The sequence below is a fragment of the Camellia sinensis genome, chromosome 1, assembly GCF_055761805.1.
Source record: "Camellia sinensis isolate YWXY chromosome 1, ASM5576180v1, whole genome shotgun sequence".
In the NCBI taxonomy this organism is placed as follows: Eukaryota; Viridiplantae; Streptophyta; class Magnoliopsida; order Ericales; family Theaceae; genus Camellia; species Camellia sinensis.
The window spans coordinates 240,640,146-240,646,887 of record NC_138961.1 but is presented as its reverse complement, the minus strand read 5'-3'; the positions used below and the strand labels follow the sequence as shown (position 1 = coordinate 240,646,887).

Sequence of the window (6,742 nt, the reverse complement as noted above, 5' to 3'; positions counted from 1 at the left end):
GAATGCCTGTGGGCGAAGGTTGGATTACTTGAATTGGAACAATTCATTGATTGCGAGTTTTAAGCCCACTTGAGGGTGGCAAAATCTGCATTTTAGCCTACTTACGAATAGCAAACCGCTTTCAAAAACAAACATGAGATGTTTTGTTCCAACTTAGGCGATCCAATCTATACTTGTATGCTGTGCGCATCACATAGTAATTCTAGGTTAATAACCAGAATAAGAGCACATGTGTTTTAAAAAACAAGATATCATGTTAGTAAAGGCCAATCTTTGATCGGGCGAGCAGGGGTGCTCATTGCATGACCTTCCCCTCTCGTACCCAAGTTCCCGAGCCGAGGCAACTTTGGTGATGATGGACACGTGGCCTTAGGCACGAGTCAGGATTTCCTAAATCTCCCAAACATAAAATATTTAGGTGGCGACTCTGTATCTGGCGAAGCAGTCCATGTTTGGCACTTCTTTCTAAAAATCAGTTTTTCAAAACGATTTGCCAGATTTGGACTATTTGGTGATTTATCAATCTCGCATTGCACTTTGCAATATCAGATTAAGAACCATGACATTGAGTCCGAACTGTAGTGAGCCCAATGAACAAAACGGGATTTTCCCGGGACGTTCGGGCGCGTCTACAATAATATAATTTGTTTTCCAATAATCTATTAGACTTTCAACACAAACCAGATAAGTACTACTGGTGTTGGTGATGGTGGTGGTGGTTCTATGTGTCATTCATTTGAGCATATAGTCGAGCACATGATGGGCAAAAAGAAATTAGAAATTAATAACATGTTGGAGTATCATACAATAGAACTTTAAATTCAAGTAAGAAAAAACTCACAAGCCATATTCCATAACCTCTTTGCAATTCAACAGTTAATCCCATCCATGAATCAATCGCCACATGAAGCCCCAAAAATCAATTAGCAATATTCATGATTTAGATCGAATCAAGGGTGTGTAAGTGTGTGTGTGTGTGTGTGTGTGTGAGTGAGTGTGAGAGAATGTGGAGGAAACAAGGTACACCTATAATTGTAAATCAAATACCATGAATCCATGATGGCCTTGAGTAGAATGGATGGCGGTGGACGTGTAGTTCTCTGTATTTATTCTTCAACTGATGAGGACGAGTCATTTATGTAGCACACCATCGATGCCGCCAGTTGTCTTTCGTGAGACCACGTGGCCGATAGATTGCAAGCCCATATGGCTTCAGATTTGCATCAATGGTCATGGGCGGTGGGTGAACCAGGTAATTTGAGAGAGTTTTGAGGATACTGAAGTCATATGAAGCATTAGATATATATATATATATATCTTATGAGAATTCCCATGTTTGCTGATGGCATAAAAACAAAATCCCCTGCTGTTTGAAGGGGTAAAATTTGTTTTATTCTTCATTGTCGGCGTGGCTGATCGGGGAAGAGCTTTGGGAAGTAGGCCAAAATTCTGTACCAGCAGCAGAAAAGGCTTCGCAATTGGTAAGAAGAATGGTGGGATTTCTTTGTTTCTAGTGTCGTGTGCGTGGCTCAATTGAAGGTCGTGTAGCTAACACAAATCGGCTTTACAAACCAAAACAACAGTTACGTTACACCATCCAAAGAAGCAGCTATGTTACACCATCCTTACACTCTTTTTATATAGGTAATAGATATAAAATTTACACTGTCACATAAAACTTTTTATCTAATTGGTTAGATTAAATTCATATCATATATATATATATAAATTATAGAAGAATTGATGATTGCAAGGAAAAACAAGTTGGATTCCTAGGGTATTATCAGAAAAGATAATAACTCAAAAAATATGTTAAGAAATTTATCTCAAAAAGTGAAGTGTTTTGATTCAACTTTTGTACAATGAGATCTACACTTAATCTGAATTACACTAGACTTTTTTTTTAGATTAATTTTTTAAGTCGATAACATTGTTATTATATTATTAATAATAATTATAAAAAGAAAAAAGAAAAAAAATGCTTATAAGCTTAGTTGTGTGTGCAGTCTTTTGAGGATGCATGGAAGGCTACGTGCTCGGCAAGGGAAGTTTCAGGTTTTAGTCCAACCATGCACGTTCCTGATGGTTATAAGTTCTTGCTACAACCTGTAATCTTTAGTGGCCCTTGCAATTCTGAAACCGTTAACGTCATGGTAATTACAATTTTAGATTCATAAATTTTCTCATATCATATGTCATCATTATAGGTCAAATTATTTTTTGCGCCTCAAATATTTTATTAAAATTTTTGTACAACTAGAATCATTAGTACAAATAATTTGAAATATTTACTTTAATATTGTGGGCTTATACTGGCCCAATAACACGGTACAATCTTTTTTTCAACTAGAAATAAGTTATCCTATCATACATTTCAATATTTTCATTTTTCTCTTATTTATTTATTTTTAATATATTGTTATTGAATTGTTAAATTGATATGGTTTATTATAGATAGGTGGAAACCTAACAGCACCCAATCATCCTTCAAAATAGAAGTGCGACGGAAGTAACTGCCGTCAATGGATAGGATTTACTGAGATCAATGGTCTCTACATTTATGGCTTTGGTACTATTAATGCCCAGGGTACCAAATGGTGGGGTTCCTCCAATGTCAATCGCATTAGAAAGGCAAGAAGCCTCCTCTCTCACTTCATTTAATTATTCTTAAAATAATTATCACTGTCACACCATTTTAATTTAAATTTTTTGTACAAAATAAATATTTTTTTTTGGCTTTACTAATATAAGTTTCTTTTCTTCTTTTCAGTACCATGGGTCAAAACCAACGGTGAGTGACACTAGATTCTTTGTTTTTAAATTATTTTGTTCCTATGTTTACATTGTAAGTACTACTAATGTTTCGAAATAATATTTTGAAAACATTTAATAATTTTTCATGTTTTTACAGGGGTTCGTAATAGCACATTCCAACCATGTGCATATAAGTTACCTAACCTTCATAGACAGCCCTCAAATGCATATGGCGTTGGAAAGGTCGACATGGGTATATGTTTATAATCTCACCATCACTGCCCCCCGCGATAGCCCAAATACTGATGGCATACACATTCAACATTCCACACACGTCTTCATAAGCCAAACTCACATTGGGACTGGTATATTATCAAACATAATAATACTATCTCTCTTAATTTTATACTGTGTGACCAAAAAAAAAAAATTAATTGTGCAAGATCTTCTGTTTTGAGATTCCTACATAATTCTACCATTGGAAGCATTTTGCAATGATCCAAAAGATTTGGAACTGAAAGTCGATGCATGGCGCTTTACATATGTATATTTTAATTTGGTTGTTTATCAAATTTTAAGTCAAAAATATTAATGCAGGTGATGATTGTATTTCCATCGGAGATGGTTCATCATATCTCAACATTAGCATGATCACATGAGGACCAGGTCATGGCATAAGGTAACAGGGAAGACCTTTTTACAGCTTCTTCTATCTTTCGTTATTGTTGTTATTATTTTGAAATTGATTTCATTGATTTTTAAATTCCTTCTTTGGTAAAAGTATTGGAAGTTTAGGTATAAAAGGGCAATATGAGACAGTAGAGAATGTCTATGGAACTTCAAATGGAGCAAGAATTAAGACATGGCAGGTAATTTGTGAACACATGATTATTAGAGTCATGATATCAAGAATATAATATATGAGGCAAATTTGTAAGCTTATCACTTTAATAGAAAAAAACTCAATGCCTATTAATATCAATAATGTCATTGATATATTATTTGATAAATAACTATTTTTCTCGTTAGTTTTGTTGTTAATTATATTGTCCCTTTGGCATGCTTAGGGAGGGAGCGGATTTGCTAGGAACATTGTGTTTGAGCATATAAGATCCATTGGTTCAGTTCATCCCATCATCATCGATCAATACTATTGTGACCACACGCATTGTAAAAATCAAGTGAGCATTTCTTACTCTATGACTATGACTCTTTTTTTACTTGGATTTTTTAGTTTTGTACTCAAAAATAGTAATTTTTTGATCTTTTCACAATACATTAATCTAACTTAACATTGTGATTAATGTAATTAACTTTCTCAAAAATCAGCCGTACAAATTAGCAATATCAGATACAGTTATATTTACGGGACGTCGGAGGAAGATACAGCGATACACTTTGCATGCAGTGACATAGTTCCATGCAAAGATATATATATATATATATATGAATGACATCTACCTTCAATCGACTCAACTGTGTAAAGAAACGACGTCGTTATGTCAAAATGTTGTTGGAAGGAAAAATGGTCCAGTTTTGCCTAGTGTCCCTTGCTTGACTGATTGATAAATTTGTACTAATTCAAAATGAGTACCATATCTACTATAGTCAATATATAGTTAAATTTATTTTGCTGATTTTCGTACCAACTCAAAGGTTTTATTTGTAATAAAGGTATCTAAAGTTTGCTTTTCAGAACAAATGTGCTTTTTAATGTTTCGTTAGTCATATGATATAGATTCACATTTAATATGGGGTGAGTTTTAATTACAATAAATTTAGTTTACGCATTTTATTTTGATCACTTTTTGAAACTATTCTTGTTTTTAAAAAGTTGTCAAGTTCCAAATAATTCCACGTATGGGGCATTTAAAAAAAAATTAAATAATAATAAATCAGTGCAATGGGACTTATTAGCTACTAAGGGTGCTCAGGGAATATTTTGATATGTTCAAACCAACTAAATCGAATCAAATCGATTCGTCGCATTTTAGATGGATACGTGATGACAAGCGGACGGTTGCGGATTGATTTTTTTTAATCCACCTAATTTTGGACAGATGACGGATTTGAAGCACCCCTAATAATTTGTAAGACTTTGTATTTTCAATTTGTTTACATATTTTGTTTGTATTTTCAATTGAAAAAGAGTTTAGATATTCTGTTATATTTTCAATTTGTTTTCAATCTGGAATCCTTTTATCAAATGACAAGTATTGATATTTGGTATTTTTGTGTGGAAAATATAAGGCTTATTTTCGTCATTTTTAAAAAAAATCAAATTAAATAGTTTTTTAATAAAAAAAAGTAATGAAATAGTTTTGATAATACATGATTTTCTCATATATTTATTATTGGTATTTGATAATTTACTTAATAAGCTTTTTAATGAAAAATCATTAAAAAATACGTTATATTTTTGTTTTATCTAAATCTCAAAAATTAAGTCCATTCAACACGTTTGTATTCAAGAAAATAGATAATAAATACATTTTTGAAAATATCAAATTCTTTGAAGTTCAGATTTAAAATTGAAAAATGTCCAACTAGTCTCAAATTAATCCAAAAGTTAATGCCAACATAGTTATTTAAATCTTATCATTATCCTAAAAGTTTACGCAATAAATGTTTAAAAAAAATTGACTCCAAATTTTTTATTTATTTTCAATTTAAATTATTTGTTTATAAGTAAAATTAACAAAAAATATATATATATATATATATATTAGTCATTGGACTCAATAAAAAATAATATTTTAGATATTTTATGTACACTTACATTGAATTTAATAACAAAAATACTCTAAAGCAAATCAAAAGATTGTAATTTAAATGGACAAAATAAAAAAAAAATTCAATATTTATAAATTAAAATACTGTAATTTAAATTGACAAAATAAAAAATCTAATATTTATTTTATTATAAGTCTCAAAGGATTATTTTTTATTTGAGCAATGCTTGGTAGCCTGAAAAGAAGGTTGGCTCGTATAGCGATCCTGGGTTTTCCCCTTTTATGTTTAGTATTCTGGACTTGGGTTCCATGGTTGAATATTGTTGTATATGTCTCTTTCCGTCCTTTAATTCTTAGTGTTTGAGTTTTGGGATGTGTTGGGAAAGTTTGTAACAGGTTGGGTGTGTTTTGAAACAAATGGTTGCTGTCCAGTTTTTGGTATCTTCGCTCGAGCCAGGACTTTGTCGCTCGAGCGAGCCATGTGTCTTTGCTTCTTTGCTCGAGCGAGGATTTGTACGCTCGAGGGAGTTCTGTAGGTCTTCAGGTTTTCTTTTCAAACGCAGCTTTGGCTCGAGCAAGTTTTTCTTCGCTCGAGCGAGCTTGGTCTGGTGTGTTTCTTTGCTCGAGCGTGCGTCTGCGTCTCTTTTTGACCTGAAAGTTGTGTTTCTTGGCTCAAACGAGCTTTCCTTCGCTCGAGCAAGCGAGCGAGCTGTATGTTTTGGGTTTCTTCGCTCGAGCGAGATTTTCTTCGCTCAAGCGTGCTTCTGGGTTGGAGACCTGAAGCTTCGTATTGTTGGCTCAAGCGAGGCTTTCTGCGCTCGAGCGAGGTTTGTCTGTGTCTGGTCGCTCGAGCAACCAATCCTTCACTCGAGCGAGGCTCGAATATATCAGTTCGTAGCAGCAACTTCTTCTTCACTTTTTGATCTCCTTTTCTTTTTAAACCCTAGATCGGCTGCTCCCTCTCTCTCTACATACCTTCTCTCTACAAATACATTTAGTTCTAGGAATCTTCTACCCTAGCCTCTTTGTAAGAAGAATCGAGCTTGGTGTGGGCTTTGCTTTGATATGAAAAAGTTGGTGTTTGGAGCACTTTGGGCTTTCACCTTCACCTCCTTTGAGTCTCTTCCTTTGAAGTAGGGATACCCTACTCCTTCTTATGAGTTTTGACATAGATTTTAGTCATTTTGTATGAATGGTGGAATATGAAAAAATTTGAGAAAGTTAGGGTTTGATCTAAAGTTATAAAAAGGGGGTTT

The 6,742-nt window shown here is 33.5% G+C and overlaps 1 pseudogene; it reads left to right on the top strand.

Moving 5' to 3' along the window:
• The first annotated feature begins 1,153 nt into the window (after positions 1-1,153).
• On the top strand, positions 1,154-4,402 carry LOC145822942 (polygalacturonase-like; annotated as a pseudogene).
• The last annotated feature ends 2,340 nt before the right edge of the window (positions 4,403-6,742 follow it).